We start from the raw sequence: 27,385 nt of genomic DNA on the forward strand, positions 1-27,385 counted from the left end.
GAAACAGGTGATAAAGGAGATGGAAACTAAAGTTCTTACCTTCTTTCAGGGAATGGAGACAGGGCATGGAAGGAAAAAACCAAGCTACGTGGAAAATGCAGGTAATTCCACCCCCAAAAATGGGGAGGAAGAAGATGGTTTCTCTTGTCTCCAATATTCTCCCATATCCATCTCCCCAAATCTGGCCAATAAATATCACCTAAACAGGGAAGTGATTTCTTAAGCTTCTGATGCTTCTTAAGAAATCAGAAGCTTAAGAAAGATGATTCTGGATTCAAAATTGTCTCTGTTAAAACTGAAGCCTGGGCAAAGAAACACTACTCAGTGGTGCCAAACCAAACAAAAACTTGAATTTACCGAAATTTTGCAGTCTGTTCTCAAATTCTCAGTTTACCCTGCTGCATAGATTCAGCTTGACCATTTAATTAATCCACATGTTACAAAATCGAGTATTTTTGATTAACTCATTGAGTTATGGTGGTAAGAGGGTTAGCTTCATCATTTATTAAATGTCTACTGCATGCCAATTCCATACTGGCACATGCTAAGTACTACTGGCATGACACAGATAATTAATTCTTCCATAATTCAAAGAAGAGAATATTTTTGTGGTTTTTCACAGGTGGGTAAGCACCTGAGTTTATTGGCCAGACATAGTGGATCGTGTCTGAAATCCCAGCAGTTTGGGAGGCCCAGGCATGTGGATCACTTGAGCTCAGGTACATGAAATGAGCTTGGAAAACACCATGAGACCCTGTCTCTCTAAAAAAGAAAAAAATTATCCATATCTAGTGGCACATGCCTGTAGTCCCAGTACTCAAGAGGCTGAGGTGGGAGGATCCGCTTGAGCTCAGGAGATAGAAGCTGCAGTGAGCCGTGATCATGCCACTGCATTGAAGACTGGGTGTGAGAGTGAGACTATGTCTCAGGAAAAAAAAAGCGAAAGAAAGAAAGAAAGAGAAGAGAAGAAAATGAAATGAAAAAGAAAAAGAACCTGAGTTTATTCATCCAGAGTCCTAGATGTGAACGAGATCATTGTCCCCACCTGCTGTATAGGGGCTTCCTTTACAAATGTGATATTCTTGCTCATTTTCACACTTACTATATTTTATAATACAATAGTAATAACAAGAAGATAAAGGTAAGTTTAAAATGATAAAGTTTGACTGGCAGAAGAAGAAAAAGGACTGACCTTCTACAGTGATCTAATTGTAATTGTGTAAAAGGGAGACAACTAAGAGGTGACCTTGGAAAAACCAAATACTTTGCATTGTACTTAACTTTTCAATAACTGGATGTAAGTTCCTGGCCAATAGAGTGACATGTTTAAAACAATCTATATGTCAGAGGGGTTTGTTCACAGTGGTTAACGTATCCTCCGCTTTTAGGAATACACATGCAATGGTAAAAAGTGATGCATGATTTTGGTCATTGGAGTGAGTGCTATTGCTAAACATAATCTCTCAAAATAATCATGTGATAAGCCTGTTTCAAAAAGAGGGATGCATGACTTCAGGGGCCAATCCAAGACCTTCAACAAAAGCATGCCTCAAGAAGAAAGCAATCTGTATTATTTATCCTGTGATCCACAGTCTTTCTCCATCAGGTGATCCAATTTTGCCATGACTTAAAGTTTATTATCTGTGGTGATATGGTTTGGCTGTGTCCCCACCGAAATGTCAACTTCAATTGTATTTCCCAGAATTCCCACCTGTTGTGAGAGGGACCCAGGGGGAGGTAATTGAATCATGGAGGCAGGTCTTTCCCATGCTATTCTCAAGATAGTGAATAAATTTCATGAGATCTGATGGGTTTATCAAGAGTTTTTGCTTTTGCTTCTTCCTCACTTTCTCTTGCTGCTACCATGTAAGAAGAGCCTTTTGCCTCCAGCCATGATTCTGAGAACTACCCAGCCATGTGGGACTGTGAGTCCAATTAAACCTCTTACTTTTGTAAATTGCCCAGTCTCAGTTATGTCTTTAACAGCAGTGTGAAAACAAACTAATATAGTAAATTGGTGCTGGGAGTGGAGCATTGCTGAAAGGATACCCAAAAATGTGGAAGTCACTTTGGAACTGGGTAACAGACAGAGGTTGGAATAGATTGGAGGGCTCAGAAGAAGGAAATGTGGGAAAGTTTGGAACTTTCTAGAGACTTGTTGAATGGCTTTGACTAAAAGCCTGATAGCAATATGAACAATAAGGTCCAGGCCGATATAGTCTCAGATGGAGATGAGGAACTTGTTGAGAACTGGAGCAAAGGTGACTCTTGTTTCATTTTAGCAAAGAGGTTGGCAGCATTCTGCCCCTGTCCTACAGATTTGTGGAACTTTGAACTTGAGAGAGGTGATTTAGGGTATCTGGTGGAAGAAATTTCTAAACAGCAAAGCATTCAAGAGGTGACTTGGGTGCTGTTAAAGGCATTCAGTTTTATAAGGGAAGTAGAGCATAAAAGTTTGAAGAATTTGCAGCCTGACAATGTGATAGAAAAAGAAAAATCCATTTTCTGAGGAGAAATTCAAGCCAGCTGCAGAAATTTGCGTAAATAACTGAGAAGCTGAATGTTAGTCCCTAAGAAAATGGGGAAAATGTCTCCAGGGCATGCCAGAGGTCTTCATGGCAGACCCTTCCATCACAGTCCCACAGGCAAAGGAGAAAATGATTTCGTGGGACAGACCTAGGGTCCCTGTGCTGTGTGCAGCCTAGGGACTTGATGTCCTGTGTCCTAGCTGCTCCAGTCATGGCTGAAAGGAGCCAAGGTAGAGCTCAGGCCATGGCTTTACAGGGTGCAAGTCCCAAGCCCTGGCAGCTTCCACATGGTGTTGAGTCTGTGAATGCATGGAAGTCAAGAGTTGGGGCTTGGGAACCTCTGCCTAGATTTCAGAAGATGTATGGAAATGCCTGGATGCCCAGGAGGAAGTTTGCTGCAGGGCTGGGATGCTCATGGAGAACCTCTGCTAGGGCAGGGTGGAAGGGAAATGTGAGGTTGGAGCCCCCACAGAGAGTCCCTACTGAGGCACCGTCTAGTAGGCCTATGAGAAGAGGGCAAGCATCCTCCAGACCCCAGAATGGTAGATCCAATAGCTTGCATTGTTCACCTGGAAAAGTCACAGACACTCAACACCAGCCCATGAAGGCAGCCTGGAGGGAGGCTGTACCCTGCAAAGCTATAGGGGCAGAGCTGCCAAAGACTATGGGAACCTAGCTCTTACATCAGTGTGACCTGGATGTGAGACCTGGAGTCAAAGGAGAGTATGTTGGAGCTTTAAGATTTGACTGCCCTGCTGGATTTCGGACTTACATGGGGCCTGTAGCCCCGCCCCCCTACCCCCTCCCCTTTTTTTTAAACCAATTTCTCCCATTTGGAATGGCTGTATTTACCCAATACCTGTACTCCCATTGTATCTAGGAAGTCACTAGTTTGCTTTTGATTTTACGGGCTCATAGGCAGAAGGGACTGACCTTGTCTCAGATGAGACTTTGGACTGTGGACTTTAATGCTGAAATGAATTAAGACTTTGGGGACTGTTGGGAAGGCATGATTAGTTTTGAAATGTGAGAACATGAGATTTGGAGCAGCTAGGGGTGGAATGATATGGTTTGGCTGTGTCCCCACCCAAATCTCAACTTGAATTGTATCTCCCAGAATTCCCACATGTTGTGAGAGGGACCTAGGGGGAGGTAATTGAATCATAGGGGCAGGTCTTTCCCATGCTATTCTCATGATAGTGAATAAGTCTCGTGAAATCTAATGGGTTTATCAGGAGTTTCCACTTTCGCTTCGTCCTCATTTTCTCTTGCTGCCACCATGTAATAAGAGCCTTTTGCCTCCAGACATGATTCTGAGAACTCCCTAGCCATGTGGAATTGTAAGTCCAATTAAACCTCTTTCTTTTTTAAATTGCCCAGTCTTGGATATTTCTTTGCCAGCAAGTAAAAACAAACTAATACATCTGAATATTATGTATTTTCAGTCTTGGTGCTCTAATTGCATTTTTCATCAAGATTGTTCTTACTATGCAAGTGACCTAATACAATAATTATAGTTCACAACTATCGTCTTTCCATAAAATTCCACTTCTATTTCATAACTTTGTTCTGGTAAAGACTCTATGACAAGTTTATTTCTTCCTGGTTCCGAGGCTTTGGTCCCATCTCACTACTAATCTTCATGAGTCTTCCTACTTTATGAACAATGGCATCCTTGGAGATTATAATAGCTGCCATCCATGTCTGCAAGAAGAAGACATTCTTGTAGGGGGGAAAAAGTCTATGCTGCATTCCTATTGAGCAGTCTTAAAAGAAAAATTACACACTTTTCCACCTTCAGAAACTCACATGGCACAAGCCTACCCAAACCCCAGAGGATATGCATAAGGTATTGCTCGAACTGGTGTTCTGCTTATGTTGGGGAATCACTGCAGGCTTTGTCTCCAGCTCTCTGCCTCCAAGCATAACCATCTGCCCCCATCTCCTCCTTATTTCCATCCCATTTCCTCCTACATGAATTTTCCCTCATGGCTTAGAAGCTGATAATGCATTTAGTTTGCCTACCCAACATTTTGCTTTGACATTTTCCCCTTCAATTCTCTATTATCCAGCCCATAGGTTCTCTCTCCAAACGTCACCACCATTCATCTACTAGTAAATAAAATGTCTCAGGAGTAGATTTACTAGTTTCATCAGTATACTAATGTACCACTAATTTTGGCATTCAGGCAAAAGACAGCACTTGATGAAACAATTCTATTCAAATCAGCACCCTGTTTCTCAAGATCACCGCCAGGGTGCCTGAGTGTTGCTCCACACACATGCACAGAGAGATTCCCATTTTAATAAAACTGTTACAATTCACTGCAATGGGCAAATGCCGGCTAATCTCTACCCTTCCTGAATGTTTTTGTCTCTTTATTTGTTTTCAAATTTAATGTAACTAAGCCTTGTAGATCATATTCTATTGTTTCTACCCAAGAATATCAGCTTGCACAAATAATGGGCAAAATCATTTTGCGAGATGATCACACTAAGAAGACCTATATTTTGGAGTTAGGGACACTGGAGATTGACAATAGAGGTCAGGAACATCAGCTTTGCTGTCAGGCAGGCCAGAGCTTGTACTTTATTGCTTTCTAGTCACAGGAATTTGTATAAGTTTCATACTTCAAATTCTCAGTTATTCATCCTTAAAAGGAAATAACAATATTTCTCCAAAAGATCACTATTAGAACTAAATGAGACATATTTATGTAATGCCACCTTGCTGGGCATATGTTATGGGATTAATGAATAGGAGCTCTTATTTTGTTGATATCACCACTCTTATTTGTAACTGACAAGAAGCTATATATCTAATAAAAAATAAAACCTTTGTTCCAAGTCAATGAAAATGAACATTTTTACCTGTAATATAACCCCAGGGTAGAACTAAATTCTATTGCCAAATTCTATTATAACTGGATAACCTATTTTTCTAAATTACTGCAGAAAGCTTCACTATTGAAATAAAAATTCAAATAAATATTAAGCTGTAGAGTGATGGCTTGGGGATAGCAATCAGAGAATTTTCTAAATATAAACCATGGATGTTCCCAATATTATTTTTTTTCTCTCTTAACAGAGCAATGTACAAGTATATTTTTTCATTACAAATAATTCAAGGAAAAGAAACCATTGAAGATAAATGAAACATTGTATTACATTTTATGCCAGGTGAGAAAATATAAACCCTAATGTTCTTTCTTTAAAGCCCTGAGATTTCATAATGCAATATTACAAAATAACACCTACTGGGATTGTAGCATAAGATACAGGTTTCTAGTATTTGTTGTTTCTATTTCATGTAGTTAATAAAGTTACTTTTAAAGTTATTCTACAACCAATAATACAGTTACATAAATGTCATTGCACTTAAAGTATCACAAATAGCATATGATTCCAGGCCAGAAATTTAGTATACATCAATGTGAGAATCTTGTGCTTTTCCTTGGTTAGAAATCTATTTAAATCAGCAAATAGGAATAAAGTGTAGTGCCTACAGCAGATAAGAAAAACACACTTCAAATAATAAGGCAAAATGCATTGCCAGATAAAAACAAATGGAGATGCTGAATGCAGCTAATGAAATGCAATTGCTCCTTCAAGATATTTTTTTCATCTGTCCAGCCAAAACGGTAAGAGAAAATAATTGACAAAGTTGTAAAACACCACAGTGTTTGTGAGGAATCAGTCAGAAATCTAATCTCTATCTTTCCCCTTCAGCTGAGATTGAAGGCAATCAACACATTCATTTTAAATTGGTATTTTCAGAGTGCTGGAAAGAACCATGTAAGGTACTTGCCCTAACTCCAGTCACAGGAGTTGTACTCAGATGTACTCAGAAGTTGTTCAGACACAGTGCAAGGAGCCTTGTTACCATGGTCTCCTGTCACCATGGAAGATGGGGCTAGCCCCATGGGTGGGTACACGGAAAAGGGACCTTGGGCCTGTGAGGCTGTCTGGAATACCTGAGACAAGAAGGATCTTAGAGGGCAACTTATTTAACTGCTCCCCTCACTCCAAGGCAAAATAGAGAATCTGACCCAGAAAGAGAAAATCCGTAAAAGGCAGAAGCTTTCTTTGCCTAACTCAGTTCTGGCTCACTGGCTTCCAGAAGAGTGTCTGGCAACAAAACTCAACTCAAAATGGATTAAATACTGAAACATAAGACTCAAAACTATAAAACTGCTACAAGAAAACATAGGGGAAATGTTTCAGAACACTAAGGTAGGCAAATATTTGATTGCTAAGACTTCAAAAGCACAGGCTACAAAAAACAAAAACAAAAACAAACAAACAAAGAAACATAAATGGACTATTTTAAACCAGAAAACTTCTGTACGGCCAAGAATACAATCAAGAAGTGATGAAAAAAATCTGTAGGACGGGAGAAAATATTTGCACACTATACATCCAACAAGAGACTAAAATCCAGAATATACAAGAAACTCAACAACTAAACAGCAATACACACACACACACACACCAACACACACACCCTGCTTAACACAAACACTCACAGAACAAATAATCTGGTTAAAAAGCGGCAGAGGATCTAAATAAACATTTCTCAAACGAAGACATACAAATAAATGGCCAACAAATATATGAAAAAAAATGCTCAATACCACTAATCGTCAGGGAAATACAAATCAAAACTATAATGAAATATCATCTCACCCCAGTTAGAATGGCTATTACCAAGAAGACAAAAATAGTAAATGCTGGTGAGGATGCTGTAAAAATGGATCCCTTGTACACTGTTGGTGGAAATGTAATTAGGACGGCCATTAGGGAAAACAGTGTGGAGTTTTCTCAAAAAACTGAAAATAAAACTACCATATGATCCAGCAATCCCAGCACTGCTTATTTATTCAAAGGAAAGGAAATCAGTATATAAAAAGGACACCTACACTCCTTTGTTTATTGCAATACTATTCACAATCACTAAGATATGGAATTACCTAAATATTAATCGAGAGGTAAATGGATAAAGAAAATATGATAGAGACACACAATGGAATACTATCCAGCCATAAAAAGAATGAAATCCTATCATTCACAGCAGCCTGAAGGATATCATATTAAGTGAAATAAGTCATGCACAGAAATAAATACTGTGTGTTCTTACTCACATGTGGGAGTTAAAAAATATTGAGCTCTTGGAAGCAGAGAGTAGAATCGTGAGTATTAGAGGATATGGAGAAGAGGAGAATAGGAAGAGGTTGTTTAAAATATACAAAATTACAGCTAGATGGGAGGAACAAGTTCTGGTAATCTGTGGTGCCATAGGTTGAATATGGTTAACTATAATTTATTGTATGTTTTGAAACAGCTACAAGAGAAGATTTTTGATGTTCATAACACAAAGAAATAATAAGGACACACATGTGCTAATTATCCTGATTTTAGTATTATACACTGTACACATGTATCAAAATATCACTCTGTATCCCATAAGTATGTGCAATTATAATATGTCAACTAAAAAAATAAAAGAAAGTATTTTTTTAAATGAATGCCTGGAATATAAAAAAGGTCTTGGTATTTGGATATTAAATAAATGAATGAACGAAAGAACAGAAATTTACAGGAATTTTCTTTCCTGTCATCAATTTCTAAAATGTCTAATGTAGAGCTACATGCATTATTTCATCAATTGTTACATTTCAATTGTTGAAAAACTGATTACCAAGTATTTTGTAAGTGAATGGATTGCATCCATAGGATTCTAACATGATCCACAGATTCAGGAAAGGCTTTTCTTGAGACATTAGTTCTGAAGAATACATACAAATCCATCATTTAGTGGGAGAGAGCACTGGATGGGATGGGGAGCACCTCTGAAAGAAGGAACATTTGCAGAAATCGAGATAAAAATGACCATAGAACTTATGAGAAATTGAGAGAAGACTGTTATGACTAAAAGGAAAAGAATTAAGGAGAAAAATCCCCACAAAAAGAAGTGACATGGGTTTTCAGGACATCACACAGGGTCCTGTGGGCCAGGTTAAGGAAGTGAGCCTTAATCCTAACAGCAACAGAAGAAGCAAGGGAATTACCTGGTTATATGAGTGTCTTTCAAAGGTCTATCTCATTAAATTATGGAAAACATATTACGGGCAATAAGCGGAAGGCAACATAAAGCCAGACAGAAAATGTTTAGGAGAATATTGCTGGGAAGAGATGATTATGTATTTGGCTAGAATCCTGGTGCTGGACGTAAAGAGAAGTAGAGAAATGGGGATTTCGGAGGTAAGATCAATAGGTGAGGGGGAAATGGTAGGTGTGGAAAAAGATGGGTAGAAGGTAAATTCTAGGTTATCAACAGAAACAGCAGGGGATGGTGGAACCACCCCCTGCGAAGACATCCCTGCAGAGAGCGTACTTATGGAGAAAAGTTCACTGAAGTTTAATTTTGGAAATGTTAACCTTGAGGTGCCTGCAAGGCATCATAGCAGAGGTGCCAAGCAGGCAGCTTAGAAATAGCACATGATGTTCACAAAAAAGGTTTGGTCTGGATTTTAGAAGCTTTGTAGAGAGAATTAGGTTCCTTACTTCTTTTTTAAGAATGTAAAATATGGAAGTACTGATTTCTTTCAGATGGAATGCAGCAGTTCAGCTCCCAGAAAGGAAATGTGTTCAATATTTATGCTGGCTTCTTGCCAGTGCTATTAACTGGGGAGGTGTCTGACTCTCTGTGGAAAGGTATTTTTTTGGAACCGGATGATTTCCTTTTTCTGTCTTATCATTTTCTTGCCTAACATACATTCTCATATTTTCTGTGGTTTTAAAGTTGTTTCCTGATGAGGGAACATTAATATATACTGGGGAAATGTTTCATTAAGCAAAGTTAAAATTGATTTTCATGTTGCAAGACATCTTGGAGTCACCATTACTCTAATATGTGAGGGTGACCATGTAATAACACATTTTCCAAATATTTAAACACCAGCCACCTTCTCCAAGATGATCTTTGACAACTAGTGTTTTATAAATTATTCTTTGGGCAAATATTTGTTAAACAGTAGTCTTGCTTGGAGCAGTATCTTTTATTCAATATTTTTATCCTGGTTCAAAAACCCAACCTGGACTTAATGGTCCTTTCCCAAGAAATTTAATACAATTTTCCTGTAATACTTAAAATGCTCATTTTCTTTTCTGGTTACTAAAGCTGAAGCAAACTGGATGTTCCACTTATAACTCTGTGGCAGTAGTCATGAGGGAGAAGTTTATCATCTGTGTAGGTCACTGTCATCTTTCATTCTTATGGTAGTATTGGGTCTGTGTGAGGGTATGTTCGGAGGTATGATTAAAGCAGTGGCCAGGAGAAGGGTGAACAGTGCTTAGTCTAGTTTTTCAGCTTGTGATCAACTATACATAGAACCACAGTAGTTTGCAGAAATGCAGTTAAGGATAGGGAGGGGAAAGAGTTCCCATCTTACTTTATTTACTGCTTCTATCATTATCCAAATTAATATCCTTATTGCCTAAGATTCTGAATATAGTAATCCATATATAAAACTTTCTGATCTCAATCTATATTCTGAAAAATGATACCAATCAAAACACCGAATTCCACTTGTAAAAGCAATTTATTTTATACTTTTCTGCTGCTGGTGTTTTACAGTTTCTCCATTCATATGCCTTTAAGGTATAATACAATGAATATGCAAGAGATCTCCTTGTATTAGAGACCTCTTTATATTAGATTGGTGCAAAAGTAATTGTGATAACCTAATAATAACTTTGTTTTTCTTCTCTTTAGTGATTAAAAATGTGTGCATGCCCAGAATTCTACAGATATAAATTAAAAGCAACAAAGCGTAAATTAAAATAATGGTCCTGACAATGACACTGATCAAAATAAAAAGAAAAATTCAGAGCAGAAATACAAGAATTAACTCAGAGCAATTTTAGAATGGTTACTAATATTAATGTTATTTTATGTTAGATATTATTATAGGTACAAAATGTCATGAAGACATTAGTACAAAAGTGACTAAATATTACATTAAATATTCATTTAATTGCAGGCAAAGTATTCTGCACAACGCCTTGGAATATAATCAATGGCCTATAAATGCTAGTTATCATCATTTCCCACTTAACTCTTCTAATTCAATCTAATACAATTGGCCCACAAATCATTTTATAATCTTGAGTAAAGAATGAACAAAATTTCATTAGCCAAGATAAAAAAATATCAAGGTAAGTTTAAACTCTTTCAGACGTGACATACAAATTTCTCCTTCTGTGTCTCCTTCATTCGCTAAAAACTGAAATTGGCATCATTGTATGTGTAAAAAAAAAATATAGATATTTTTACAAATACAAATGGAGAAAAAAAAGAAAGAAGAATTCCTGGGCTCTTCCAGGTACTTGCTTCAGAGAATCTTTGTAACTACTGGCCCCACAGTTGGTCCTTTTTGCAAAATAAAAAAGAAAATGAAAAAGATGTCCAATTTCTCAGTTTTTTTTTGTTTTTTGTTTTGTTTTTTTCCTGAGACAGAGTCTCACTCTGTCCCCCAGGCTGGCATGCAGTGGCGCAATCTCAGCTCACTGTAACCCCTGCCTCCCAGGTTCAAGCAATTCTCCTGCCTCAGCCTCCTGAGTACAGGTGCCTGCCACCATGCTGAGCTAATTTTTTTGTATTTTTAGTAGAAATAGGGTTTCACCATGTTGGCCAGGCTGGTCGCCAACTCCTGACCACAGGTGATCCACCTGCCTTGGCCTCCCAAAGTGCTGGGATTATAGGCATGAGCCACTGCACCCAGCCCAGTTTCATAGATCTTGAAGTAACATAATATTTTGTTATATGTTCAAAGGTAATTTTTATTCTTATTATAAACTATATTTGGAGACTAACGATATGAGACTGTGAAATATCCTCAGAAGCTGCTGAATGTAGGAAGATGCATATATTCATGTATTTAGCAGATAAAAATACGTTAGCCCTTAGGTTTATGTCATTCCATTCAGTTACATTTGTATCTTAATAATTGGCAGTATAATTGATTTTAAAGTTGACACTAGATTCAGAAAAGGAAATGCCTGGAAGATCGAAAAATTTCAGAGAGTGGACATAGTATGAAGAGAAGAGATCTGTGATGAAGGGACAGCTTTGGAGCTTAGTACTTACTGCAAATTAGTATCTTATGTAACTTTGGTGATTAATAGACTCTGACCCTAAGTTTCTTTATCTGAAAAATTGGCTTAAGGATAATTAGATTTGAAGTTTTAGCAAGGAATAAAAATTAAATAATATGCATCAAATGAATGCCACATATTGGTATGTTTCTATTCAAAAATCAATTAACGAGTACTTATTGTGTACCTAGGCACAGGACTAATCATGGAGAAACACAAGTAAGCAAGACAGATATATTTCCTAGACATAACATGCCAGAGCATACAGAAAGTAGCTAAGTAAAAATATACATTTTAAAAATCTAATATTAGAAAAAAAATTGAGGAACATCCTTGGGAATAACCGGCTTGTACTCTTCACAGATGTGCAAACAAGAAAGATAAAGAAAGACTGAAGAATTGTTTCACAATGAAAGACTCAAATAACATGAAAACTAAATGTAGTATACGAGTCTAGATTGGATTCTGGACATGGGAGGAATAACTAAAAAGGACATTACCAGGACAATTGACAAATTTGAATATAAACTGCAGATTTGGTAATATATCAACATTAAATTTCCTGATGTCCTGATGCTGATAACTTCTGTGGTAAGAGGGTATCCTTATTTTAAGAAAAGACACACTGAAGTATTTAGGGTTAAAAGGGCAAAATTTTTCCAACAACACTTAAATAGCTCAAAAATATGGAAGAAAGAAGGGAGGAAGGAATGGAAGAAGAGATAATAAAGCAAATGGGAAACACGCAAATTAGTGAGTCCAGGTGAAGTCTAGATAAGAGTTTTTGTACTATTCTTGTAAATTTTCTGTAAGTTTGAAATTATATAAAATGAAAATGTACTTTGAGGGAAAGTCGAAAAGTTTACAAGTATTCATTTTCTTGTTTCCTATGTCTTTAGTCCTTGTCTCTCTAGAGTAAATTTCACAAATCTTATTTTGAATTTCAGCAATGGATACAGAGACATTTTTGTAGGTTCTCCATATTGAGTAGTGCAGTTCTATCTCAATGGATTTGATGAAATCAAGAATTTATAGTATAGGACTTCAGGTAGAATGATGTTACAGGCTTGAATGAGCTGAAAAACATCCCCTAACACCCTAAGATCTTTTAAACACAGCCTTTAAAGCTGGTGTTTTGTTTGGAAAACAAACTGAACTGGTAGTAAATTTTAAAAAGCATGTAGACATTTTAAAGCTAAGGAACTACCCTTCCTTCATTTCATATCATACCTGAGAGAAAGAGAAGCTTTAGGCTGGTAAAGATGCATCTGTGGCTTGCTTTCTATTTATTTATTTATTATTTTTATTATTGTACTTTAAGTTCTAGGATACATGTGCACAACGTGCAGGTTTGTTACATATGTATACATGTGCCATGTTGGTGTGCTGCACCCATGAACTCATCATTTACATTAGGTATATCTCCTAATGCTATCCCTCCCCTCGATCCCCTCCCCACAATAGGCCCCAGTGTGTGATGTTCCCCTTCCTGTGTCCAAGTGATCTCATTGTTCAGTTCCCACCTATGAGTGAGAACATGCGGTGTTTGGTTTTCTGTTCTTGTGATAGTTTGCTGAGAATGATGGTTTCCAGCTGCATCCATGTCCCTACAAAGGAGATGAACTCATTCTTTTTTATGGCTGCATAGTATTCCATGGTGTATATGTGCCACATTTTCTTAATCCAGTCTGTCACTGACGGACATTTGGGTTGATTCCAAGTCTTTGCTATTGTGAATAGTGCTGCAATAAACATACGTGTGCATGTGTCTTTATAGCTGCATGATTTATAATCCTTTGGGTATATCCCCAGTAATGGGATGGCTGGGTCAAATGGTATTTCTAGTTCTAGATCCTTGAGGAGTTGCCACACTGTTTTCCACAATGGTTGGACTAGTTTACAGTCCCACCAACAGTGTAAAAGTGTTCCTATTTCTCCACATCCTCTCCAGCACCTGTTGTTTCCTGACTTTTTAATGACTGCCATTCTAACTGGTGTGAGATAGTATCTCATTGTGGTTTTGATTTGCATTTCTCTGCCTTGCCCTGCTTCAGCTCTCACTGGTTGAGCTGCACCCGCCGACCAGCACTGACTGTCCGACACGCCCCAGTGAGATGAACCTGGTACCTCAGTTGAAAATGCAATCACCCATCTTCTGTGTTGCTCATGCTGGGAGCTGGAGGCTGGAGCTGTTCCTATTCGGCCATCTTGGGCGCCCCCACTGTGGCTTTCATTTTAATTACCCTAACATTTCTTGAACTGGTTTGGATTCATCACATCCAGCAGAGGCTCTATAATCAGAAATGCTCACCATATTCATTTCCTGATTTATTAGTAGTGTCCATATAAACCTATTGTAAACCTATTGGTGTCAATTAGCAGGTTTACTTCTTTTTTTGTTTTGTTGAGACGGAGTCATACTCTGTAGTTCAGGCTGGAGTGCAGTGGTGCAATCTTAGTTCACTGCAATCTCTGCCTCCTGGGTTCAATTGATTCTCCTGCCTCAGCCTCCAGAATAGCTGGGATTACAGGCTCCCAACACCACATCCAGCTATTTTTTGTATTTTTAATAGAGATGGAGTTTTGCCATGTTGGTCAGGCTGGTTTCGAACTCCTGGCCTCAAGTGATCTGCCAACCTCAGCCTCTGAGGCCAAGGGATTATAGGGATTATAGTGCTGGGCTTATGGGCTTGAGCCACAGCCCCTGGCCTGGCAGATTTACTTCTAATTTTTTAGAATAAGTGTGCATGCACATGCATATGGATTTATGAGTTTTGTGTGTGTTACAGCATACAAATATGAAAAAAATTCTAAAAGAACACACATAAAATCTGTAAAGACTGTTATTTCAAATAATAGTGAAAAATTCCATACATTGTTTGATCTACAAAGAAAATGTTTACCTTTAACTTGTGAAAAGTGGGTATTGTAAAATACATAATCTAGATGGATGTAATGGTCATTATTTTAAGCATTTGTTTAGCTTTAGCACTGTTTAGTCTCTTTTTATTTATTTCAGTCCTGGGGAAGTAAATAATTTCTGGTCTTTTCTCCTCAAATTTCTTAAAATTTGATAATCAAGATAATTTTTCCCCCAAAATTTACTGTCTTATATGTTGGCAGCAGCTTTATCCTAATGCCACTTAAGCATTTATTTTAAAAAATTGAATAAATAAAAATTCAAGTCTGGAACTTCTACTTCCAGGTATTTTGGATTATTTTATGGCAGAACAATAATCCTGTTAAGAATTAAATATCTTGATGAAATTTTAAACAACGGATCTCAAATCACTAGAGAGCTGCTAAAGCAGCTGGTCCTAAAGGGCCAGTTCCTAGAGAGAAGGAAAGCTTATGGAGGAGAGCTACATTTTCTGTCCATTGGCTTCTTCCTTGGGTCACTTACTGATTTTTGACATATGACGAGATATGACTAAGGTAGTTAGAGGGGCTCTTAAGATTCCCAACACAGAGAAGAGCTTTCAATGATTTCACAGGGCTAGAGAAATAAACAACTGGAGTTCTGAACTGCCAAGGCATTTAGGACTTAAGTGACCAAAATTCCAATGGCAAATGAGGTTCCAAAAAGACATTGGGAGGAAGGTGGAGTACGATGGTTGAACAGAAGCCTCCCGTGATTATCCCCTATACAGGAGCACCAAATTGATCAACTATCCACATAAAAACACCATCATAAGAACCAAAAATCAGGTGAGCAATCACAGTATCTGGTCTTAACATCATGCAAGGAAAGAGACACTAAAGTGGGTAGCTTTAACATCATTTAAGGAGACACTGAAGTAGGTAGGAAAGAAAGTCTTCAATTGCTTACACCACTCCTTCCTTACCCCCCAGCTGTGGGTGTATGGTGCAGAGAGAGCATCTATGTGCTTGAGGGAGGGAGAGGGAAGCGATTGTGGGACGTCGCATTGCAACTCAGTGCTGCCCAGTCAAAGCGGAAAGCAACATCGGGTAGAACACAGCCAATGCCACCACGGAGGGAGCATTTAGACCAGCCATAGCCAGAGGAAAATTAACCATCTCAGCAGTCTGAATATGAGTTTTAGCAAGACCCTCCACCATGGGCTAAAGGGCTCTGGGGTTCTAAATAAACTTAAAAGGCAGTCTAGGCCACAAGGACTCCAATTCCTGGGCAAGTCCAGGTGCTGTGCTGTGTTCAGAGTCAGTGGACTTGAGATACACATGAGCTAGTGAGACATCAGCGTAGGAAGCCAAGGGAGTACTTGAGCCATCCCTCCCCCAGCCCCAGGTAGAAGAACTCGCAGGTCCTAGAACCCCATTCCTTCTGCGTGAGGAGAGGAGAGAGTAAAGAGGACTTTGTCTTGCATCTTCAATACCCATTTCAGGCCCTAACTGTTATATTATATTTCTAGACACACCCTGGACCAGAAAGGAACCCACTGTCTTGAAGCAAAGGGCCAAGTCCTAGCAGCATTCATCACCTAATGATTAAAGAGCTCTTGGGCCCTAAATAATCAGCAATGGTAGCCAGGCAGTACTTGCTGTGGACCTTGGGTGAAACTCAGAGCTATGCTTGCTTTAGGTGCCAGGGAAACTCATCATCCTGAAGAGAAGGAAACACAGTTGGCTGGATTCACTATCTGCTTATTGTAGGGTCCTTGGGCTTTGAGTGAACATAGGCAGTAGCCAGGCAGTAGTCACCACAGGCCTTGGGTAGGACTCAGTGCTATGCTGGCTTTGGGTCTAACTCAGCATAGTTCCAGTGGTGGTGGTGGCTTCAGGGGTACCTGTGTCACCCTTGTCTCAGCTCCAGACAGCTCAGAAAGGAATAGAAACTCCATTTGTTTGGGTGAAAGTAAGGGAGCAGAACAAGAGTCTCTGCCTCGTATTCCAGGGAACTCTTCCAGATTTTACGCAAGACCACCAAGCCAGTACCTCTACACGTCTGCAAGAGCTACTGTGTTACTGAGCTTGGGTGTCCCCTAAATATGGCTGCAGTGATGAAAGATTTACATTACAGCACCCAAGACCATCTGAATACTTGAAAATGCTTCCCAAGAAGGACAGGTACAAATAAGCTGAACTATGAAGGTAAGAATAAATATATAATTCTTCAATGCTCTGACACCAATAACATTGACAAGCATTAAAACCACCCAGGAAAACATGACTTCACCAAATGAACTAAATAGGCACGAGTGACCAAACCCAGAGACACAGATATATGTGACTAATAATTCAAAATAGCTGTTTTGAGGAAACTCAGAGAAATTTAAGATAATTCAGAGAAGGAATTTAGAATCCTATTAGATAAACTTAACAAATAGATTAAAGTAATTTAAAATAATCAAGCAGAAAATGCAATTGACATACTGTAAAATGCATTAGGGTCTCTTAGCAGAATTGATCAAGCAAAAGAAATAAATAGTGAACTTGAATACAGGCTTTTTGAAAATATACAGTAAAAAGACACAAAAGAAAAAAGAATGAAAAACAATGAAACATGCCTGGAAAACCCAGAAAACAGCCTCAAAGGGCCAAATCTAGGAGTTATTGGCCTTAAAGAGTAGACAGAGAGAGAGAGAGAGAAATTGAGGTAGAAAGATTATTCAAAAACATAACGAAGAACTTTCCAAACCTAGAGAAAGACATCAATATCTAAGTACAAGAAGTTTATAGAACACCAAGAAGATTTAACCCAAAGAAGACTACCTCAAGGCATTTAATAATCAAACTCCTAAAGATAAATATAAAGAAAGGATCCTACAAGGAGCAAGAGAAAATAAACAACATGCAATGGAGCTTCAATAAGTCTGGCAGCAGAATTTCCAGTGAAAACCTTATAGGAGAGAGGGTCAGGACATATTTAAAGTGCAGAACAACAACAACAACAACAAAACACCTTTCATCTTAGAATAATGTATCCAGTAAAAATGTTCTTCAAACACAAAGGAGAAAGAAATAATTTTCCACACAATCAAAAGCTGAGGGATTTCATCAACACCAGACCTGTCCTATAAGAAATACTAAAGGGAGCTCTTCAGTTTGAAAGAAAAAGACATTAGTGAGTAATAGGAAATCATGTGAAGGTACAAAAATCACTTGCAATGGTAAGTACATAGAAAAAACAATATTATAACAAACATTTGTTATATAATTGTGGTGTATAAACTACTCGTACCTAGAATAGAAAGACTAAAAGATGAACCTAGCAAAAATAATAACTACAACAGCTTAAGCCATAGCATAACAAATAAATGGAAAAAACAAAAAGTTTAAAAGTAGAATGATGAAGTTTAAAGTGTGGGTTTTTATTAGTTTTCAATTTACTTGCTTGATTTTTGTTTATGCAATAAATGTTAAGTTGTCATCAGTTTAAAATTATGGATTATAAGATATTACCTGAAAGTTTCATGGTAACTTCAAATCAAAAAACATAATGGATACACAAGAATAAAAATAAAAGATGAAAATGTACCACTAGAGAAAATCACCTTCACTAAAAGGAAGACAAAAAGGGAAGAGGGAAGAAAGAGAAGGCCAAAAAAAAAAAAAAAAAAAAAAGAAAAAACGGCAAGAGTAAGTCCTTACTTATCAATAATAGCATTTAATGTAAACAGACTAAACTCTCAAATCAAAAGACACAGACTAGAGGAATGGATAAAAAAACAAGACCCAATAATCTGATGCCTACAAGAAACACATTTCACCTATAAAGATACATATAAACTGAAAATAAAGGGATGCAAAAAGATATTTCATGCCACTGGAAGCCAAAAAAAGAGCAGAAGTGACTATACTTATATTAGACAAAATAGATTTAAAAACAAAAACTATGAGACAGAGAAAGTCACTATATATAATGATAAAGGGGTCAATTTAACAAGGAGATACAACAACTGTAAATATATATGCACCCAACACTGGGACACCCAGATATATAAAGCAAATATTATCAGAGTTATCAAGAGAGGTAGATCCCAATACAATAATTGTTGGAGATTTCAACATCCATTTTCAGGAATGGAAATATCATTTAGAAAGAAAATCAGCAAAGAAAAATTGAACTTTATCTGCACTAAGAATAAATGGACCTAATATATATTTATTATTTTCATCCAATGGTTGCAGAATATACATTCTTTCCCTCAGCATATGAATCATTCTCAAGGATAGACCATGTAATAGGACAAAAAAAAATTCTTAAAAATTTCAAAAAAAAGAAATTATATCAAGTATCTTATTTGACTACAATGGAATAAGGCTAGCAATCATTTGGAAAGTATACAAATACATGGAAATTAAACAATATGGTCCTGAATGACCAGTGGGTCAATGAAAAAATTAAGAAGAAAATGTAATAAGTTCTTGAAACAAATAAAAATGGAAATACAACATACAAAAACCTACAGGACACAGCAAAAGCAGTACTAAAAGGAAAGTTTATAGTCATAAGTGCCTATATAAAAAGTGTTAAAACTTCAAATAAACAACCTAATGGTATATTTTAGAGAAGTAGAAAATCAAGAACAAATCAAATCAACCACAAGTTACAAGAACAGGAATAATAAACATCAGAGCAGAAACAAATGAAATTGAAAGGCTAAAACAATACAAAAGATGAACAAAATGAAAAGTCGTTTCTTTGAAATTATAAAGAAAGTTGATAAGCTTTAACTAGACTAAGAAAAAAACAAAAAGGATCTAAATAAACAATGTTAGAGATGAAAAAGGGACATTACAACTAATACCACAAAAATTCAAAGGATGATTAGAAGCCACTCTGAGCAACCATATGCCAATAAATTGGAAAACTTAAATAGATAAATTCCTAGACACACAATCTACTAAGATTGAACTGTAAAGAAATCCAAAACCTGAATAAATGAATAACAAGTAATGTGATCAAAGTCATAATAAGAAAGTCTCCCAGCAAAGAACAGGCTAGGACCCAAGGGCTTCACTGCTGAATTTTACCAAAGATTTGAAAAAGAACCAATAACAATTTTAATCAAACTATTCCGAAAAGGGGAGAGGGAATACTTCCAAACTCATTATATGAGATCAGTATTACACTGATAATAAAACCAGAAAACACCTCAAAGGAAAAAGAAAGTAACAGGTCAATATCCCTGATGAACATTGACACAAATGTCCTCAACAAAATACCAAACAACCAAATTCAACGACACATTAAAAAAATCATTCATCATGACCAAGTTGGATTTTTTTTTCCAGGGATGCAAGAATGGTTGAATATACAGAAGTCAATCAATGTGATATATCAGCAGAATGAAGAACAACAACCATATAATAATTGCACTTGATGCTAAAAAAATTTGCTAAACTTTAACATTCCTTCATAGTAAAAACTCTCAGAAACCTGGATATAAAAGGAACATACTTCAACATAATAGAAGTCATATATGACAGACTCACAGCTAGTATCATATTGAATAAGGAAAAACTGACAGCTTTTCCTCTAAGATCTGGGATGAGACAAGGATGCCCACTTTCACCACTGTTATTCAACATAGTACTGGAAGTACTAGCTAGACCAATAGGACAAAAGAAAGAAATAAAGGGCATTTAAATTGGAAAGGAAAAAGAAAGAAGTAAAATTATCCTTGTTTGCAGATGATATGATTTTATATTTGGAAAAACCTAAAGACAGAAAACTATTAGAACTGATAAGCAAATTCAGTAAAGTTGCAGGATACAATATCAACATGCAAAAATCAGTACCATTTCTATATGACAACACTAAACTATCTGAAAAATGTATCAAAAAAGTAATCTCATTTATAACAGCTACAATTAAAATTAAATATCTAGGAATAAAATAAAAAAGTGAAAGATCTCTACAATGAAAACTATAAAACATTGATGTAAGAAATTGAAGAGGTCAAAAATATGAAAAGATATTCTATGTTCATGGATTGATAGAATAAATATCGTTAAAAATGTATATATTACTCAAAGCAATCTATATATTAAATAAATGCCTATCAAAATACCAGTAACATTCTTCACAGAAATAGAAAACATAATCCTAAAATTTATATGGAACTGCAAAAGTCCCAGAATAGACAAAGCTATCCTGAGCAAAAAGAACAAAACTTGAGGAATCACATTACCTGACTCCAAATTATGCAACAGAGATAATGTAAGGAAAACAGTGTGGTACCAGCATATAAACAGACATATAGACCAGGAATAGACAACCCAATAATAGATCCATACATCTACAGTGAACTTATTTTCAACAAAGGTGCCAAGAATATACATTGGGGAAAGGACAATATCTTCAATAAGTGGTGCTGGGAAAACTAGATATGCATATACAGAAGAATGAAACTAGACCCCCACCTCCTACCATATACAACGATCAAACCAAAATGGATTGAACACTTAAATCTAAGATCTTAAACTAAGAAACTACTAAGAAAAAATTGGAGAAACTCTCCAGGACACTGGTCTGGGCAAAGATTTCTTGAGTAATACTCTACAAGCACAGGCAACCAAAGCAAAAATGGACAAATGGGTTCACATCAAGTGAAGAGCTCCTGCACAGCAAAGGATACAATCAACAAATTGAAGAAACAACCCACAGAATGGAAGTAAATATTTTCAAGCTATCCATCTGACAAGGGATTACTAACCAGAATATATAAGGAACTCAAACAACTCAATAAAAAAAAAATCTAATCCAATTAAAAATGGCAAAGATCTAAGTAGACATTTCTCAAAAGAAGGCATACGAATGGCAAACAAGGATATAAAAGTGTGCACAACATCACTGATTATCAGAGAAATGCAAATCCCAGTTACAATGACATATCATCTCATCCCAGTTAAAAGGCTTTTGTCCAAAAGACAGGCAATAACAAATTCTGGCAAGGAAGAGGAGAAACGGGAACCCTTGAACATTGTTGGTGGAAATGAAATCAGTACAACCACTATAAAGAACAGTTTGGCAGTCCCTCAAAAACACTAAAAAGAGAACTGCCATACAATTCAGCAATACCACTGCTAGGTATATACCCAAAAGAGAGAAAATCAGTATATTGAAGAGATATCTGCACTTCCATAGTTTGTTGCAGCACTGCTCTGCCAATATTTGGAAGCAACCTAAGTGTCCATCAACAGACAAATTGATAAAGAAAATGTATATATACACAATGGAGTACTATTCAGCCATAAATATAATATCCTGTCCTTTACAACAACATGGATGGAACTGGAAGATATGTTAAATGAAACAAGCTAGGCACAGCAAGATAAACTTCCTATGTTCTCACTTATTTGTGGAAGCTAAAAATTAAAACAATGGAACTCATGGAGAGAGAGAGTAAAATCATGGTTACCAGAGGTTGGAAAGGGTAGTGAGTATGGGAATAATTAATGGGTTCAAAAATATGATTAGATAGAATGAATAAGATCTAGTATTTGATAGGACAACAAGGTGACTACAGTCAATAATGATTTATTGTACACTTTAAAATAACCAAAAGCATATAATTTGGTTGTAACACAAATAAAGGATAAATGTTTGAGGTAATAGATGCCCCATTTGCCTTCATGTGATTTTTACAAAATACCTCATGTTCCCACTACATACCCACGAACATATATACCTACTATGTACCTACTATGTACCCATGAAATATGTATATACCTACTATCTACCTACTGTGTACCTACTATATATATATATATATATACCCATTTTCATGGGTACATAGTAGGTATATATATATATATATACCTACTATGTACCCATGAAAATTTAAAACAAAATTAAAGTGAGATTGGCAATCAATACCTGTTCTTCCATTGAGTCATCTGATTAACTACACAGGACAAGATGCAAACGAGCCAAGCATCAAGTGTGTTGAAAGAAGCAAAACATACTTGAAGGGTAATATGAAGTTTTCAGCATTTCCACAGTTCTAGGGAGACCAGACTTCTACTTCAGTGCGTTCAAGGAAGAATGGCCCTAGCAAACACTAAAGCTCTGATTAGGATACCTTGAGGGATGCACCATGTATATTGGGAAAATTAGAGGTATCCTGAACCTTACTGAAGCTGCAGTAAGTCATTTCAAGATCTGATCAGATTTGAGTAATATAGCTCTTTTTGGCCTGCGAGAGGATACGTTAAATTATCACTAAAACTTCTCATTCAGAAGACTGGTAATGAAAGCAAATTTTTTTTAGAGATATTAATAGCATCAGAAGAAACAATAGGCAACAGAAACATATCCACATGTGACACAAATACTACAGTAATAAGAAAACAAATTTAAAACAGTTTTGATTAGTATCTTCAAACAAATGACCAAGTGGAGAATTATAAGAGGATGATCACATGGAGAATTTTGAATTGAAACAATACAATAACTAAAATTCATAGTATGATAGAGGGATGCAGCTCAAGATAAATGACCTCGAAGACAGATCAAAAGAAAATATCTAGACTGTAAGAGGAAATACACAGAAGAGTACAGTAGACACACGATATGTAACAGATAATCACCAAAAACATGTGCTACATTGCCTATGGTTGTGTTATTTATAACAGCCCCAAACTTTCCATCAACCCCAGAATGGGTAAATATATTTTGGTACATTCATATAATGGAAAACAATTTTGCACTGAGAAATAATAAACCAGCTGGGCAGGTGGCTCACGCCTGTAATCTCAGCACTTCGGGAGGCCAAGGCGGGCGGATCATGAGGTCAGGAGTTCGAGAACAACCTGGCCAACATGATGAAACCCCATCTCTGTTAAAAAAATACAAAAATTAGCTGCTTGTGTTGCATGCCTGTAATCCCAGCTACTTGGGAGGCTGAGGCAGGAGAATTGCTTGAACCTGGGAGGCGGAGGTTGCAGTGAGCCCAGATTGTGCCACTGCACATCAGCCTAGGCCACAGAGCAAGACTCCGTCTCAGGAAAATGATAATAATAATAATAATAATAATAATAATAATAATAATAATAATAAACCACTGCTACATATAACAACATTGATGAATAATTCAAACATGATATTGTACGAAACAAACCAGGTACAAAAGAGTACATGTTGCATGATGCCATTTAAATAAAACTCAGTATTAGGTGGAACTAATCTATGATTATTATTAGAGGAAGATTGATTTCCAAGGGACAGCATTGTGGGGGCTGCTAGGGGTGTTGGTAATATTCTATTATTTGACCCAATGGTAGTCACACAGATATGTTTACTTTGTGGGAATCCATTGAACTGTACACTTATGATTTGTGTTTGTGTGCTTTTATATACACATACTACATTTCAATTAACATTTTTTAAAAAAATAAAGCTTGAGTATGACGGTGATTGTTTGGGGGGTTCCACAGATAATAAAGTTCCTTTGAATAGTGGTTATATTTGGCTTTCAAGAGATGCAAAGAATTAATCAAGGGAGAGAAGTTCAAAGATGAAAAACAGTAATAAAAGATGGGGTGGGAACTGTGTTTGCAGGTCTACCTAAAAGACCACTCAGGGCCTGCTGTGGTGGCTGATGACTGAAATCCCAGCTGTTTTTGAGGCCATAGTGGGAAGATTGCTTGAGGACAGGAGCTGGAGATGATCCTGGGTAACACATGAAAACTCCATCTCTCTCTCTCTCTCTCTCTCTCTCTCTCTCTCTCTCTCTCTCTCTCTATATATATATATATATATATATATATATATATATATATATAAAATGATAATAATAATTAACCAGGCATGGTGGGGCTGTCTATGGTCTCAGTTACTCAGGAGGCTGAAGCAAGAGAATCACTTGAGCCCAGCAATTGGAGGTTACGGTGGGCCATGATCACACCACTGCACTCTAGCTTGGGCAACAGAGCAAAACCCTGTCTCTAATAAAAGGAAAACAAACAAACAAAAAAGTTGATTCAATAGCTCTGTACATCTTTGGAGAAACGAGCAGAATGGAGGCTGTTTAAGGGCAAAGACACTGCCCCACCAATTCTGTCCTCTGCTTTTCGTTCAGCAGACCTGGAGATAGTTGGTATAGCCTAAGGCAAGAATAAGATACACTAGATATTAATAATGACACTACTATAGAATTTGTAAATAAATAATAAATCAGACCAGCCTTCTTTTCCAGATAGAGAAACACTTAAACTATTTTTACCCTGCTCTGTTTTGTGTTTTTATTAATCATCTCCAGAGGTAGGATATCTTTGAAGCCTTTTATGCTGCTTTTTTTAATGTTTATTGTAATCTCTTAATTCTAGATTCAGCTTCTTGAGAGCAGCGTTGTTTCTTACTTTGTTGCAAATGTACATTCACCAATCAGGCTCTTGTTAAAGAGTAAGTACTAAATGAATGTTTGCTGTCTGTCTGTTACTGGTATGATCTAAATTATGGCCAATATTGTGGAATACTAGATATGCTACGTGTTTTGCCTTTGCTTTCTAATTATTTATTTTTGCTTTAAGGGGGAGAAAACCCAGGAACTATGCCATCATTGGCAAAAGTAGATTAGGATGTGTGTGTTCTGATGTGACTTAAGTTATTGCTAAATTGTCTCAGAGCTTAGAAGTTTGTCTGTGATCTGAGACATATGTTTGTAATCAGATTTGGCTTTTGTCTCCAGACCAGGCCTGATATTAGTAAAATTTTCCATTTGTGTTCTTATTTAATTACTCTTTTATGAGTACAAGACATTTCTATTATGTCTGTGTCTCTAGATAGCTCACTGTAAATTTAATCAAATTTACATTTTTAAGCAAATTGGCAAATTAACACCTTGAAAAGCCTTCTTGGGGAACAAGGCTAGATGGTACGTGAAAGGCATGTTTAGGTGCTCGGTATTATGACAAATGTTTCCTGCATAGGTGATCTTGACTGTATAAAAATATTCACAAATATTCAACATTAAAAAAGTATACTTTTCCCAAGAAAAGTAAAATCCATGAAAAAACAAAACATATTTTCTTCATATTAATATCTAAAATTGGAACTTTAAGTGTGAAACCTTATTTGCTCAGTATACAGCTTCTGGAATTCAGGCTCACCAGCTCCAAAAGCCCACTCAATGGACATGATGATACTTAGCACAATAGAAAACAGTTGTGACTGTCTCCAGTACATGCCAATATTTTTTCAATGATCACCCTGACCAAATGATGCACAGTTAATAAATCATTTGCCTGTAGAATAGCCTTCGCTGGGTCCAAACATTTTTAAAAAGGAGGATATGGGGGGCCATGGGGTATTTTGTTATTGCCCTGTATAACTGCACCAAACAGAAGGGGGAAAAACCCCACAAAATTCTGTGCTATTATATTATGTACATATTATGTAGACAGGCATGCAGTCATCCAACAAGCATATTGAAAAAAATCTCAGTATCACTGATCATTAGAGAAATGCAAATCAAAACCACAATGAGTTACCATCTTATACCGGTCAGAATGACTATTATTAAAAAGTCAAAAAGTAACAGATGCTGGTGAGTTTGCAGAAAAATGGAAGCACTTATAGCCTGTTGGCGGGAGAGTAAATTACTTCAACCATGTGGAAAGCAGTATAGTGATTCCTCTAAGAGCTAAAAGTACAACTATCATTCAACCCAGCAGTCCCATTAGTACATTATACCCAGAGGAACAGAAATTATTCTCTCATAAAGACACGTGCACATGAATGTTCAGTACAGCACTATTCACAATAGCAAAGACATGGAATCAAACTAAATGCCTATTAAAGACAGATTGGATAAAGAAAATGTGGTACATGTATACCATGGAATGCTATGCAACCATAAAAAAAAAGAATTAGATCATCTCTTTTGTAGGAACATAGATGGAACTAGAGGCTATTAGCCTTAGCAGACTAACTGAAGAACAGAAAACCAAATATTACATGTTCTCACTTGTAAGTGGGAGCCAAATTATAAGAACTTATGAACACAAAAAAGGAAACAACAGACACCAGGGTCTAGTTGGGGGGAAAGAAAGACGAGGGAGAGGAACAGAAAAGATAACTATTGGATACTGGGATTAATATCCGGATTATGAAATAGTATGTACATAATATGTACATAATATATTATTCATATAATTATGATTAATATGATTGATACAATTATATAATTATATTATATATTAATATATGATTAATAGAATTAATCATAACCATATACTATTTTTTCATTAAATAAAATCTTATAGGTAACCCACTGCAGACATAAGAAAAACTGAGGTGTGAGATTGAACTTTTTATCCAATATTTGACAGCTAGTTAGCAACTAAGCTGAAACCACAACTCAGTTACGCTGGCTCACAATAAGTAAGTTTTCCCCTAACAAATTGTTGGGCTAGTTTTTCACAAAATGTGTGGATTTAAAGTTTAATACAAATAGAGCTGGAATAAAACTCCTGCCTCACTTCATTAAACATTTACCTTTTTACAAGGTTCAAGTATGTTTGTCTCATAGGTCCTTGAAATGGCAAATAATAAAGACTACTACTTTTCAGATATTGTATCTCAGCAGAGATGCTGATAAAAGAAAGAGAGAAGAATGAAGTTTTTGCAGAAAGACTGGAAGTAAGAGGAGATAAGTAGAGAAAGAGAGCACCAGGATGCAAAAATATGTGTCTTGCCTTCGCCAAATGAACTTGTGCTTCAAAACATTGTGTGAGCACTGGTCACGTATGTTTGCATAGAGAGTAACTATTGC

At 36.6% G+C, this 27,385-nt stretch overlaps 1 protein-coding gene and 1 long non-coding RNA gene across 2 annotated transcripts in view; one reads left to right on the top strand and one right to left on the bottom strand.

The window, feature by feature from the left end:
• ZNF385D (zinc finger protein 385D) overlaps positions 1-27,385 on the bottom strand; it is a 986,291-nt gene that overhangs the window by 570,112 nt on the left and 388,794 nt on the right. The window lies entirely within an intron of this gene.
• Positions 1,872-27,338, top strand: LOC112619646. The gene is made up of 4 exons (XR_003118267.1): positions 1,872-1,925; positions 5,617-5,708; positions 24,939-25,014; positions 27,143-27,338. It is a non-coding gene; the product is annotated as an uncharacterized LOC112619646 (long non-coding RNA).

Source organism: Theropithecus gelada, chromosome 2, assembly GCF_003255815.1.
Source record: "Theropithecus gelada isolate Dixy chromosome 2, Tgel_1.0, whole genome shotgun sequence".
Lineage (NCBI taxonomy): Eukaryota > Metazoa > Chordata > Mammalia > Primates > Cercopithecidae > Theropithecus > Theropithecus gelada.